At 37.7% G+C, this 15026-nt stretch overlaps 1 protein-coding gene across 5 annotated transcripts in view; it reads left to right on the top strand.

Moving 5' to 3' along the window:
* KLHL13 (kelch like family member 13) overlaps nucleotides 1-15026 on the top strand; it is an 86557-nt gene that overhangs the window by 27448 nt on the left and 44083 nt on the right. Inside the window, exon 1 of one of the 5 annotated variants that reach the window (XM_048318508.1) lies at nucleotides 13144-13242. The exons of the other annotated variants lie outside the window; for them this stretch is intronic. The gene's annotated coding sequence lies outside the window, so the exon portion shown is untranslated. Of the gene's footprint in view, nucleotides 1-13143; nucleotides 13243-15026 lie in introns of those variants that run through there. 5 annotated transcript variants of the gene reach the window in all.

Raw genomic sequence — 15026 nt, 5'->3', positions numbered from 1 at the left:
AATTTATGTTGGAGTGACTGGGTCCATTCTTTCAAAAAAACGAGAAAAATAATTATTTTTGTAGTGCAGGATGTTTCTGTAGGAAATTTTTGAGCTCCATGCTCAAATATCTTGATTAGTTTTCATGGATTTTGCAGTTGAATAGGGACATCATACTTAAATGGAAAGGAAAAGGTAAGATTAGGGGTCTTAAGTTTATGATGAAATGTGCTGCTGGCACAAAGATTTCTGACACTGCTTTGTAAAGGAACTTTACATCCTGACATCCTGTCAGGAAGGATAGTTTTGATTTGGTGTTTGTCTGAGAAAGTGACGGGGATCCATCATGTGCTTTTCTTCACCACTGTACAAAATGTAACAGCCTGGCTATGCGTGTTTCAGTATATTGGTAGGATTTCTTTTCCTTTTAGGTGAGTGAAAATATTACTGCAGCAAAAGGCATCGTTCATGACTAGGATTTTCTGTTAATGCCATTTAAGGCTTCCACTTTTTTCGTTTGGATTGCTAATGGCATTTTAAACCTTTCATTTAACTAGATTAATATGACCATTTTGAGTATTCATCTTAAGAATAAATGCTTGATTATTTCTGTTCCAACACATGTGTTGACATTAAGCAACCCTCTTTTAGCAAATTTAGACTGAAGAAATCTTATTAGTTTCTGTAGTTTCATTCACTGATTTTGTGTACTTTTGTCTCAGTCTAAACAGGTAATTAATGGGAAAACAGTTTAAATTATTGAAGTTATGTCTTGGCAGTAGCTAAATCAGTCTTGAAGAATGACCAAACTCATCAGTATGCTGCTCTCTGCTTCTGGGGGGATTTTTCCTTACATATTTGATTAGAAGCAACAGATTTTCTGCCTTTTTTTTTTTTTTTTTAAATTTTTTTTAAACAGGCACACAAGTACCTTTTGTCTGCTGGATGCATTTATGGTGATTTGAGCATATTTAGTCTCAGGTTTCACTTTTCAGACTTGCATACTGCTGTCACTCTGAGTGCACACAACCTCTTAGCAGTGTTTTGGTCAGTCACATTTCTGCTTAGTGTGAAAAATGGCTCTTTAATGAATAATGCTGTGAAACTTTGAAGAAAAAAAGTTATAAAAGCTTTCCTTAGAGCAGAGTTCTTATTTATGTGTTCTCTCCATCTCTGAAAGCTTCCAGTCTCTAGTAATCCCAACCAGTACCTATTCAGTCCTATTTCCTTCAAGTTACTCTTTTGTACTTCATTTTATTTAGCAGTCATCTCTGTGTTCTTAGCAGTGATGTTACAAATATTTTCAGTCCTCACTAGGTTCATAATTTTGTCCTTTGTTCACAGGCATGTGCACTTGAATACTTTAGAAGTCCATTGCCATGTGAAGCCTTTTGAATATATTAATGTAGGAGTTAAAATTAGAAGATCAAGAACTAGAAAAAAGTTCCGTGAATTTTTTCTTTTAAGGAGATGATAAATTTCTTACCTTATTTATTGGATGCTTGTTTTTGTTACATCTGGTCTCAGTATGGTGTGTTTGACAGTGTTTATGCTTGTTAAGGGGGAAAAGGGTTCTTAATTTCAGTGGAAGGATTAACCTCTTCAGTAAAAAGTTTTTCTTCAGTAAATGCTTTTAGCTCTCCAAATTACCTTTTTTTTAACTGACCACTAAAATGACCTAAGCATTAGTAGAGTCAATATAGCTTTAGTGTTGACTTGCATTAAAAGAAAATATCTGTAATTTTTTTCAGTTGCCTAGGTAAAAGAAATGTTTTCTTTGTGATTGAATATATGATAAAAAAGCAAAAGTTCCTCTTCTGTGACTAGAAATTAATATGCAGGCTTAATGAATGTATTGAAGCATGACACAGGTGTACTCCTGTTAATTCTTTTTTTTTCATTAAGAAAGAACAGTGGTTCAAAGCAGAAACATTCTCTTGCATATTTAAAAGCAGGGTTTTGGTTTGGGTATGTTTCTGGGTTAACTGCAGTTCAGTTTCCTCTAGACATGGCTGTGGGTTCTGCCATCTGTCCAAGTGCAGCTTTAGTGTGTGGTTTGTAAACCAGTGCCTTTTGCACATGAATTGTTTGCAACTTGGACTTCATGTGGGAAGCAAAGAGGTGTGGATCTAAAATAGGTCATATTTTATTCTAAGAAGGTCAATTGCTACTTTTAATGGCATAGGTGAGCTTGCAATCTTCACTGGCTGCTTGGAAGGTCTGGCTGGCTTGTAGGATGTTCAATATACTGTAAGCAGGCTTTTTCTGAAAATCTCTTTGGAAAATTCTCCATCTGATGACACCTTGTTAGCAGTGTAGTGTAATCTCATGCTGATTGTCACTTTCCCTTTTGTTTCCTATCTCTGTCTTCTGTCACTTGGGTGGATCTCTACTGGTTCTAGTTGTTTTCCTGATGAGTGGTGGTTGTAGGGTTATGAGTAGTTGTTTCCCTGCTCTGTTTGCTGTTTATTTGAATGCATCAAGTTAAAAAGAAGGGCTTTAACCAAAGCAACTTCATGCTTATGGGTAAGATGCTTTAAAGTCCTAAATCTAAAATAATTTACTCACATAGTGGGTGCAGCTTTGTCCCTTTGAGAGAGTATGGTATTTGTTTGTCTGCATGTAATTTATCCATTGTGATCCTATATTTAAACCGTGTGTACCACTTCTGGGTACAAACTGGCATAGCTCTTATATTGACAATGTACAAAACATTACAAAATAACCTGTTTTTTCAAAAATGAATCATTTTAATATGCAGTTTTATCTGCCTTAGCTAGCAGCTGATCATTTAAATGAACACTTTTGAAATAAAAGTTGTAATCTTGAAAAACAGCAATGCTGTCTAAATTGCTTACTCCCAGAAAATTCTTTTGGTGCTGAAGTTTAGCTCTAATCAATGTCCCTCCATTTAGTCAAAATGGAAGAATTGCATTATCTGCTATTCATAAAGGGAAGGGAAAAGAATAAATACAACTTTTCTTTGGGTGTGTCTGACCTGTTTTATTTAATTTTGCTGTTAACAGAAGAAGTGACCTAATTTTGAAAAGAAAAATGTCCCTTTCTTCATGGTTACCAAATAGTTTGGTACTTTCTATACTTAAAACAAATGAAAGAAACCGCACCTCACCCCAAAAAACCTGATGGATATGTATATTTCTGCCTTATTTGAACAGAAGAACCCCCCCACACCTGAACACAAAACCACCCTTGCATTATAAAACTCAACCAATCAAAACCTCCTACTTTTTTTTAATGCTAGAGGTGTTCTGCCTGTGTATGTTCATGTGTGCAGCTTGGTAATACATTTCCCATTATTCCATTGTCATTGGACATCTGGGATGTCTCTGATTCATGTTGTAGTTCACTTGGATGCAAAATCGGTCATATCTTGGAAAATAATCTCACAGTGGTGGAGACTATGCTGGAAAAACAGGATACAAAGCCTTGCTTGTGTTCACTGTATGGAGAGATCAGTTTTGCATCTGAAACTGATCTGTTTTAATGAGCTGCACTTTAAGCTTACTAATGTTCTTAAGGACATCTTGTAATAATGAGAAGTGTTGGGTTATATTTACATTAATGTCCTGTTCTGGAGAATGAAAGTTGAAGCAACTATTAAGTTTTCATGTGATCTTCAGAGGTATTATACAGGTATCCTGCAGGACCAGCGAAAGCCGTTCAGGGAAACAGCTCAGTTTTTCAAACAGTGTGTTCTACAGCCTGGTGACTTCCAATCCCATAAATAGACACACACTGAAATCTGAAATCCAGCATCAGTATGATTCCTGCAGATAATAGCAAATTTAATAACTGAAGGCAACAGTACACTGTTAAAATGTCAATGTCTGTCATGGAAAACCTTCAGCTATAACTACTGCTGTTCTGCCTTGTCACATTATTATGTGTATATTTATGCCTGACCTTCCTATGGCATTGCTGAAATTTGAGCATCTTGCTAATCTCCTTCCATTTTCCCAAGCTATGTTACCGCATCCAGCTCCATCGTGTTGGATTCCAAGTGTTTTCAGCCTGCAACTACTCTGTTCCAAATTCCTGAATTCCGCTTTAATTCTTCTGCTCCAGCTCACCTGTTACAGGGTGGTTGAATCCAAGCTGACAGCCGGGTAGGTGGAGGTGGATCAACCAAGGATCTGGGAGGAAATTTAATTTGAAGTGAATGTGTTAAATCTTCAGATGGTCTCATTTTGCTTCTGTTGTCCCAAAGAGCACAGAGGTCATGTATCAACAAGTCAGCAAGACCCTCAGAAGCCCAGCTGGACAAGGAGCAAAGCCGTGTTTGGTGTTGCTTAAATTGATGTGACTTGAGTGAGTCAGAGCAATGTGGGAGTGAAGCGGAACATGAGAGCTGAAGCAGAGGAGTTTGCAGGCTTTGTAAAGCTGCTCTCTCCTGGCTGGAGCAGCATCTTTGCCTGTTGTCTGGGCTCCTCTTTGCTCTCACAGCCAGGTTTTCTCCTCTCTTGTTCTGTCTCCCGGTAATTAGAGTGGCAGTGTGACACTGTTCAGTTCTGTTTTCAGATAATTAGAGCTCGGCCCATACAGCAAAGTGTATGGTTGTCTGTGTTGGGTTTTGCTCAGGGCGTTTGCCAGGACATCACTGGTCTGTCATTGGGAACCGGAAATCCTTTTCATTGCTGCTCTGCAGTGGGGTGTGGCAAAGACTTTGGCTGACGAGGAGTAATTATGTGATGCTGCTGGCTTGGTGTGCAGTTGGAGCAGCCATCCCTCTGCTGTATATGCTTCAGGAGTAATGAGCAGTGATGCTGGAGAACAGGAATGGCCTTCTTCTCCAGCCAGTTAACTGGGTTAGAAGACTGTTGCAGAACTCAGGAGCAAAGGGAGGGAGGAGGGTAAATGAATTGAATCACATTGCTGGAATTTGCTGTGAAAAAGAATTTGTGCGTTCAACACCAGAAAGCTAAGACTCAATAATTTTAGTTAATTTTACTTCTGCTCTTTGGATTCTGTAGGCTTTCATCAGATTAGAGTACTGAAGTAAAAGCTTAGTCACATTGTGCCTTGTTCTAGAGTGTTGATAAAAAACAATTATAAATAGGCTGCTTATCTACAGATACTGTATTTACTGATTTTACACCCAGATGCCTGATATAATGAGTGAAAATCCTGAAAAACTTCTTAGCTATTTATCGAATGTAATTATTTAAAATACTTGGTAGTCTTCAAATAGGTCTTTTCCTTTTAATAAATCAGTCTTTGATTAGTGCCATCTGCACACCCCCCTGTCACCCAACAAAAAAAAAAATCCCTGAATGGACATTAAGTTCAAGATCCAGCAAAATTTTGTCATGTTTTAGAAATTTCTCCCCAGCAGCTGCTTTTTGGACAACAAGGTGTTGGTATTTTGCTTATGTTTCTACTTTAGTGAAAGACTCAAACAGAAGAAGGTATGTTTGTGCATGTTGCTTGATTCAGGATATGAGCCAGAACATAAGTTCACAGAAATTTGATAAGAAGCACTAAAGAAAGAACGGTCTTCTGTAACAGTGTTTATGTAAAACTCCTGGGTTCATAGTTGCTGTAACTGTTGGTTTCCCTGCAGGGGAGATGCAGGGAAATGTCAGTGTTTACAGAAACTCTTGTGGCAAATGTTCATCTTACTTTAAGCTACTAACTGCATTTTGCTTTGAGTTCAGTACTGACCCTACTGAATAAATATCTGGTTTACTGCTTGCCTTCCTCCCTTCCTGATCTGACCTCTGTATCCTGTGCTTTTGGAGTACTGTATGTTTGTCTCAGCAGAGGTTTACCACCTGTCCCCAGAATCAGTCTTGCCTTCTTTTCACGTTTTCAGTATATGCTGTTCAGAGGCCTCCAAAGCTTCAGCTTTCAAGAATTTTAGTGTCATGAAAGTACTGAGTTCCTTTGAGACTGCCTTTTGAATCTCTAGACACCAACACTGCTTTCAGTATAAGGTTTGAAATTTAGAATCAGTGTTCCAAGTGAGTGAAGAAATGCTTTGGTAAATTGCAGAAATCTACTCGTTTCCAGTTCTAAATGTCTGTAGATACATGAGGACGCAGGAGCAGCTCAGGCATGACTGATGTTAGTGCATGGCTTTTTTCTAGAATTATTTTAACAGTTGGTTATGTGGGATTATGGTATTGCATTTTCCTGGCAACACTTCATGCAATATGCAGCAAGACTTTGTTCAGGTGGTTGCAGTGACATTCTGCCTGGTCTGAGTTACTCTCGTGATTCTCCTGAAGTATTATTGTGAAACTTAGCTGTTGTATTAGTTATTTCAGAGGTTCTTGTAAAATCTTTCAGGCAAATATAATACTGTTTGCAGCATGATTTATGGTGTTGCTTGTGATGAAAATCATGGTTTGTATTTCTCGTGGTGTGTGTGTATAGTCTCCTGCATATTATCATTCTGTCTTGTGGGGGCAAAATTGTAATTTCAGCATCTCCAGAAAGTGAAACTGCTGAACTTCAGAATGAGTAAAATATACTGTTATTGGAAGAACGCATCAAAGCAAAGCTTTGCTTAATGTAAGTTTTGCTTTGTTTAGAGATCCAGAAAATTGTTATACCATGGGACACATACTGCAGAGAGCTGAGTAAACATGGCTGAAAGAATATGCAGAAGTTTGTGGGAAGATGTGATGAGCAAGTGGGCATGCAAATAGGTGTCCTTGTATTTCAGCTGTCTTATGCTGTTTCTGCTGTTTGTACATTAATGCCTGAGCATGGTCTTGGGTTTGTCTGATTCTTACACCAAACTTCCAAATTCTGTTTTAAATTCATGTAGTTAAACTTTGTAGTTCAAAATTACAGTGGAACATTATAGTCAGAAATACCTACTTCTGTGTCAGAGATTGTCTAAGATTGGAGAATCACTAGATGTTTGTCTCGGGAGTGATTGTGAAGCATCAGTTGACACACTTTGGAGTCAGTTATCCACTTAATTTGTAAATGTTACTTCATACCTAATTCTATGTCTTCTTTCTTCCTTCACTGAAGCTTTTTCTGCTTCAGAAACTGTTGGTGGAAATTTGACATCTGGAAACAGTTTTATATTGAAGGCATAGGTTGGAAATGATGAAAAATTTCTTGAAGTCATAGCTTAAATTCATCTTCCTTTGTGTTTTTATCAGTACAGAGTTAATTGCACAGATCCAGGTATAACACAGGAGGAAGGGGGTTTATAGTTGTTTTTACATAACCATGCATGTGTCCCACTACAGCGTCAAGGATGCTTTGGGTAGTGGGAGGTGAGGTGGAGAAGTTTGATTGCTGGCCTTGTATGTGAATGCGGAAGTCACCTACAGAGCACTGGGTACAAGCCACTTCTGTTTTAAACTGTTTTTCTCACTTTGCTTCAGTGAATCTGTTTTGTAATAAATGGTTATTGAAAAACTGCTGGTGGGATAGCTGCAGCATGTTATGTGAAGACATTTCTACTGTTTCGTTTTTTATCCACCAAACCTCTGCTAGTATTAGTTTCATGCAAAGCTTTCTCTTTATTGTGTTGGAGAGCTGGTGAATAAGCACCCGACATTTACCGTGCTTTTTGTGATGCTATATACTCTCAGTGTATTTCTTCTTCCCTCTCTGCACCCCATGCTGTTAAGTCCAATATAACAGTTGATTCTTGTACAGAAGCCATTCCTTAAGTTTTCTCAGCCTTTTCACTCTCTGACTTTCCCAGTTCTTTGCTGTAGCTGGTGAGATGGGGCAAAGGGTAGAATAGCTCATGTCTCACACCAGGTAAGGTGTGGGAAGGATACTGTGTTTATCAGTAGGTGTCATAGAATATCCTGAGTTGGAAGTGACCCCTAAGGATCATCAGATCCATCTCCTGGGTAGTACAGGCTTAGGAACGTTGAGGCTGGGCACAAACTAGTCCAAGCTAGCTAGTCTTAGCTGTGATGTTGCACAGATCAACCAAAGCTTAAAAAATGCAGTATTTTTCACTGGTTTCGTAGATGAAGTGAGTTTTCTGTTTGTACTGTTTTGGTTTTTTTTCCATTTAAAATGGGAATGTATTAAAATATTTGTCTTGTCGAGTAGTTCTTGTGAATACCAGAAGGTGGCATAACTGTTTTCCTAAAAGCAAGAAATTCCAAAATGCAAGGAATGTGCATGATTCTACTACTCTGATTTTAAAGCTATTGGTGAAATTTTGATCTAAGGGAAGTTGGATCAACTTAGATCTTAGCATTTAAAAGAATTGTTTAAAGGTATACCCATCTGCCTTTTTTTTTTTTTTTTTTTTTTAATGTGAAATCCTTTTGTGCTGGTTTTTATAGGTAAAGTTTTTGAAGCTGGAAGTAGTTTACCTGAAAATGCAGCAGGAGGGAAGAAAGAGATCATCCAGTATGTGTGCAGTGAAATTCTTTCCTGAGGTGTTTTACAGAATCCCAGTTTCCCATGAACACGTTGTTTAAATAGCTTACTTTATCAATTTGCAAAATGAGACCAATTCCTGTTTACTATAAGCTCTTTAGCAAGTGCTATGAAAGAGTACATTATTAGTATGGTAACATATAAATGATAGTTTTGTGTGGTAGCACCTCCAACCAGAGGCAGATTCTGAGGCATACTAACATTAAGTGTTAGAAACAGTAAGTATTGGTAAGAGTGTGCAAAGAAGACCAATGAGCCTTTTAATGACAAGCTATTTTCAGGTAATATGTATCTTGTTCTAATTGGAAGCTTAGTCTTTGTGCAGTGTTACCCTGCCTTTATTGACAAGCTGATGTAAGAAAGTATTAGATACCATCTCATTTGATGCTTTTCTTATTAGTCTGTCTCTCAGGCAATCATCTCCACTATGGTGTTGATCAAAAAGTAGTTAAATACACTTTATTGGAGGTATTGTTTCCATTCAGTGTTGTAGGGGGACTCACTCCTAGAGCAAGTGCACTGGGCATGATGGGCAAGGTTTTGGCAGTGGGGTGTCAGTGCAGGGGTGCCCTGTGCCAGACACAGCTGGGGTTGATTTTGCGTTAGCCCCCCTTTTTGTTAGAATACTTACGTTAATTGGTGTAGGACAACCCTGAAACTTCTGAAGGAATGAGATACATGGGATTTTTTCTCCTTCCTTCAGCTCCCTCTGGCAGACAAAGTCCCAAATGACACCTGCTTTACTTACAATTATTTCAGAGAAGGGCTTGTCCCAGCTCAAAGTTATCACAGTTGCTTGGTGTTCTCTGTGTATGCTTCGAAAAGATATTTTCAGCTGTAGAAAAGTACGTTACTGCAGCTGCAGAAGGTGCTGAAATACAGATATTTCTTGATTTAGCTGACTCTTGCACTGTGACTTTGTGCATCACAGCTGTGCAATGCTATTTCACCCCAAGGACCTCTACATCACACACATCTATCATTTTTTTTTCTCTAATGTGGTCTCTCTGGAGTCTGCTGTGATTCACTAGAGCAGCACAGATGAGAACGATGTGACTGTTTTGCATAGGAGCCTAGAGTTATTTGCAGAATTTAGAATGTTTTTTTCCTGACCAAATGAGGTGGGTGGAAGGAAGTGGTGCAGCTGTGCTGGTGGTGGCTGTCACTGGGCTGAGCCTCCCACCCATCTCTCTGCAGTCTTCTCCTCCTCTGAGCTTCATTGATTTATTTTCAGTTCTGTGTTTCTGAAGGGGAGTTTGCCAGGTGAAGGGATGTGGCCATGTGCAACACTATAAAGATGTAGAAAACTGTCAGGAGTTGTGTGGAGTGCTGGTAAAATGACCTGTAGAAGCTGCTACATGGACATTGGTGAAAGCACTGAACTTCGCTTCTGAATAGGAGTCAGATGTCTGAAGTTTTATGAAATAAAGGTTTATAATCAGGAGACTTTAAACTATTTGATTTAAATAGTTCATAGTTTTTAAAAATGCAAGTAAGATTGCCATTCTTCCATGGGTCTTTCTAAAATCAGGTTGTACTTTTCTTGCTATGTACAATTACTTTATGCAAAGCAGCATGTCCTCTTTTGATCCTAAATTATCCAGATTGTCACTAAATAGGTAATTGCAGAGTTCTTCCAATCTGCTAAGTGAATATCTTAAAACTTTAAATCTGCTTTTGGAAATGAATTAGTACCTTGTATATTTGCCCACCACAACAAATCTGAAATTAATAACTGGCATATTTCAAAACTTTGGCTAGGAAATGTGGAATTTTCTTGAAATTTATGTTCTCAGAGCTGCTAAAGATGAAAGCAGTTTGTAACTTTCTGTCCATAATTTAATTATTAAACAGGACTTTTGACATTTAGTGATTTAAAAGTAAAATACAGCATATTTCAGAGAAATTGAACTTGTTTTTGTGATAGTATTTTTTTGTCTTCTGGAAAAATCTAAATGTGAGCAAGGCATGCATTTGGAAAGTTTCATGTGTTTTTTAGGTGTTGATGACCGCTCAGATTGGGCTAATTCTATGGCATGAACACACTCATTGATTGTACACCCTCCCTACACCCCATTCAGCTCAATGTGAAAGGCTGTGGCCTTGGGTCCTTCGTATAACGGCACTCAACAGCGGGAACTTGCAGAAAACCTCTTTTTGCCATAAGGTGATTAGATATTTTCTGAAGAGGTAGTATCCAGCTCTGCTGAAATCTTGCAATTAAAGCTGTTCCACACATTTAGGACTGCAGGGGTGGTTGCAGGTATCCTTGAGGTGTGCATGATCACTGAGCTGCAAACACACATCTTCAAAGTGTCTTTGCTCATGGCTGCCTTCCAAGTGAAAGAACCAGTGAAAACGATCCATTTTTGTCAGTTGTCACTGTTGCTGTTGTGTAGGGAAGTGCCTCAAAACAAGAGACCTGGTTACTTGATTTTACTTTCCTTTTGGGAGCAGGTAGTGTGGAGGTTATCACTGGCTTGGTTTGCTGAGGAAGGGAGGATCCTGAGCAAATGAACCAGGGAGTTACCCCATGTTGTCTTTTGGGAAGGAGTCTTTGGACTACACCTACTTTTGTCAAATGGGATGAGTTGATTCCTGATTGCCACTGGCTCTTGAGGGGTGTGGGGGGGGATCAAGAAATCTAAAGTTTAGTACAAGACTCTCTTTTCCCCTGCACTGCCTGTTCAGCTGTTCTAGCTTTGGTACTAATTCTACCTGTTCTGATGGCATTTATTTGAAATGATCTGTGGTCTTGAAACTCCTTTTCTAGTGTAGAGAAATTACACTTTTTTTCTCTCACTGAATGTGAGAAATTAACACTAGGGATAAACAATTGACATTAGTGACAAATTTGAAATTGAACTTTTTGCTGCTTAAGACTTTCACATGTCCCTGTGTGAAGGCAAGCTGAACTTTAAGGTCAAATTGCTATTTCATAAAAATTTATATCTAATATTCTTCAGAGTGTCTGATAGCAGGTAATTAAATTGGTTGCATCTGGGTGTCTCTTTTGTGACTCCTTGAAGGAATCCGGCTAGCTGCAGTGCAGTGGCCATGGGCAGCAAGGTGCAGCACCTTCAGGTCTCCTTGGGAGATGCATTCCTGCAGTTTTTATGGCTCCCAGGTTGCACACAGTGATTTTTGACAACCTGGACTTGAAGCATCATCATCTTGAAACCTTTTCAATCTCATTTTCTGTCAGTCTTTGGAGGGATTCTGGCCTTTGGATAAAGGTGTCAGGAGTGCCCACAGTGGAGATTTTGTGGATTGGAGACATCAGAAGTGACAATGCAGTAGGAATTCCTGTGTTCAGGAAAAGTTTGTATTTTTGGCTTTTAATGAAACTGAGTCATTACAGAAGCACACAAGAGTAGTGATCAAGGGCTTCGTTCTTGCCTTCCCACACCTGCTCTTCTGCTCTTTTCATCAGGGGTACTTTCTGTAGGTGTGCAAGACCACAAAAACACACTTCAGTGGATAAAGATAGTAAGATTTTGAGAATGAAGAGGACTAACAGATTCCATGTAAGTAATGCAAGAATGAAAGAAAAGCCTGCAAACTTTAATTTTAAGAATAGTTCCAAAAAACTTTACCCAACACATGACTCCTGTAGTTTGTAGTTTGCTGTCTGTGGTGCAGGAAATACTGAAATTGTTCATGGCTAGTGCTTAGTCCTGGCTTCTGTTCCATTACTAAATTGTTTAATATATTTGCATGATTTGAGTCTGATGCGTAAATGTGTTTAGGCGTTTAGACTTTACTAAAATAAATTGAACAGCCAACAGACTATAACAGCTGTGGAGAAGTTGTTTAGAAATAAATACTTTATAGTTCAGTTTGACCTAATAAAAATAACTGTTGCTTCAGACAATTATCTTCAGCAGGGTCAGTCTGGCTGCTGTAACTGTGCATTCATGTTTCTGTGTTGATTTTTTAAATATAATCACCTGGGGAAGATGAGCCAAGTTCTCTGAATAAATTGGTGCTAATTCAAAAGCATCGCTTCTTAGTGGTGTGTTGTCAGTAGAGTACATGGGCTTAGATCAAACATTGGAAACCTTCATTAGCTCACTTTGGTTTTACCTCCTAAGTGTTTTAAGGCCTTACTTTACCTAATAACTTTTATGTAACAGTAATTTACCCAAGCTGATTTTTTAAAATATTATAACCTGTAGCTTGTAATTAACAGTGCATAGTGACAAATCTTACCTCAATTTTAGAAAAATCTCTCTTCAAGAATACACACAAGAAAATGCAAGTCATCTGTAAGTGGCATAAAATAAAACCCACTTTCATGGTAAGAAACACACACTTCAGAATAGATTGGAAATATTTCTGAGACTGTGTGTAGTTACCAAATATACCTGAGACAGGCTTTAATATTTTAATATATTAATGCTTCCAAATATTAAAACTGTGAATACTGCAGGGACTAAGTTTGTTCATTGCTTGTCTCCCTTTTCCTGCAAGTTTTTGGGAACCTGACTTAAGATTTAAGCAAAATTATTTTACTTAAATGTAAAACTTTAAAACTTTAAAGGTTTTAAAAATAGTTGATTGTGACCTTATAGGAAATGGCCTGAGTTTTTTTGAATGTTTGCTGTTGCTGAATAATTTCAGAAGTTTCAAACTTTTTTTCAAATTTTTTTTTTTTTTTTCAGTTATGAGTGATGCAAAGACCAGGGTTATGGACATTTGAAGAATATGTGAAATGGAGAAACTAATTTCTCAACATGATTCCTTCTCAGCCTCTTTGGTTTGTTGAAGAACATGTACTTACTTTGGTAGCCTCAAAATCATGTGAGAATTTGAACCTCTCCTATCTGAGGTGTCTGGAAGGGAAGGGGAAGTGGCTGCATCAGATGCAGGGTAAATGTGTATTTGTCAAATATATATAAAAATAATGTATGTCTATATATTGTGTGTGTGTATGTGTGTGTATATATATATACACATGCTATATACACGCTATATATATCTCTCAGGTCTGTAAAATTATTATACATAAATATACATATGCCTACTATACATATATATAGTAGGCATATGTATATTTATGTATAATAATTTTGACTGAAATGATGCATCCTAAAATGTTACTGCAGCAATTTCCTCATTTATACAGGAAAAAATGCTGAGTGAGTGGATAGAAAACTGTAGCAGTTCTTGTTGAATGCGTAGCACATGCCCTGACTGCTTAACTTAATATTTAAAGATTTGGGGATTTTTTTCCCCATTTGAGAAATGGCCCCACATATTGCTATAGAGACCGGAACCTGCACTGTTTACAGCATTTTGACAGCAGGAGGGGTTGGCTGCAAACCTGGTTTATCTCACTTCTTTATGATTTATGATTGATGATTGTTCCTTGTTCCATGAGCAGTCAGCCCAGTTTAAAAGAATTAAATATATTTGATAGTAACTACTTTGTAAGCATCTCTGATCCATTTATGAGGCCACATGCATTGTGATGTCTACAGTGCAACTGCTTCTAAGAGATGCTGTAACTTACACCTGGTGTCTGAAGGCTTTTTTTATCCCCAGTTATAAAAAAAACTTCTTTGAGACAGCACAGTAGGTAGCAAGTCAAAGTACAGGCATAATTGTCAGAACTGTCTGTAGCGGTTTTAAAGCTAACTTCTTAATGAAATATTAAAAAAAATAATTGAAAGACTGTTTCTTAGTAAGATACTTATTTGATGTTTCTACAAAAGTTGCCATTTCAGTAAAAGTGTTACCAGGTGCACATTGCCAATCTTCTTCTGTACTTCAGTATTTGGGGAATGTTACAGTGTTGCTGTGCCAGGACTGCAAATGTGACTGCAGTGGTTTCGAAACTTTGGATTCCTCCTTAGCAGATATTTGTTTTTCCTTCATATGAATTTTGGTGTGAATATTTTGACAATATATGGTTAAAGAACTTATATTAATTAACTGGCTCATATCTAGGGCAAGTACTGTCAACACCATCTTTTAATTATTCTCTTCCAGTAATTGGAACAGCTGCAGTTTAATAGACTGAAAAGCCAGAGGTAGAGGCATGAGAAGCACCCATGTGAAGTGGAAAGAGCTGAATTAGGAAGCCAATTAAATTATCACACAGATTTTTAGGGAACCTGTAGAGAAATGTTATACATCCTTATTTGCTCCTCTTCAGTTTCTAGACTTGTGCCTTTGCAGCCATAAATTGCTAAAATGATTTTGGTATTGAAATAATTATTGCATTTGAGCTCCATGGCTTTGGGAATTTTTTACTGGATTTTGGGGGTTCTGCTTTATTTTATTCTGTGTCAAAATGGTCTTATGTAGTGTAGGATGCATCAGCTCAGCAGGCTAGTGATTTGAAGATACAGAAAAGATGAGAGCAGTTCCTCCCAATGTGAAACTGATTTTCTGCCTTTAGTTTGGAGCAAGCTTTGCTAGTGCTAATATCATAAAACAAGGATTTTACCCTATAACAAATGTGTATTTTGAAGTGGAAACATGCTTTTGTATCAATGAATTTTTAGAACACAGGTGTTGGGGAAAAGAATCTCAAAATTTTGAATATGTTTACTGGTCTTACCACTATCATTTTAAGTTATTTTTCTTGTTGTTCAGTTTGGCATCTTTTCTTATACAAACACTATATTAATAGAAAATAGTTTGTGACA

This window comes from Corvus hawaiiensis, chromosome 14 (genome assembly GCF_020740725.1).
Source record: "Corvus hawaiiensis isolate bCorHaw1 chromosome 14, bCorHaw1.pri.cur, whole genome shotgun sequence".
Classification (NCBI taxonomy): Eukaryota; Metazoa; Chordata; class Aves; order Passeriformes; family Corvidae; genus Corvus; species Corvus hawaiiensis.
This window is presented reverse-complemented; position numbering and strand designations above follow the sequence as displayed.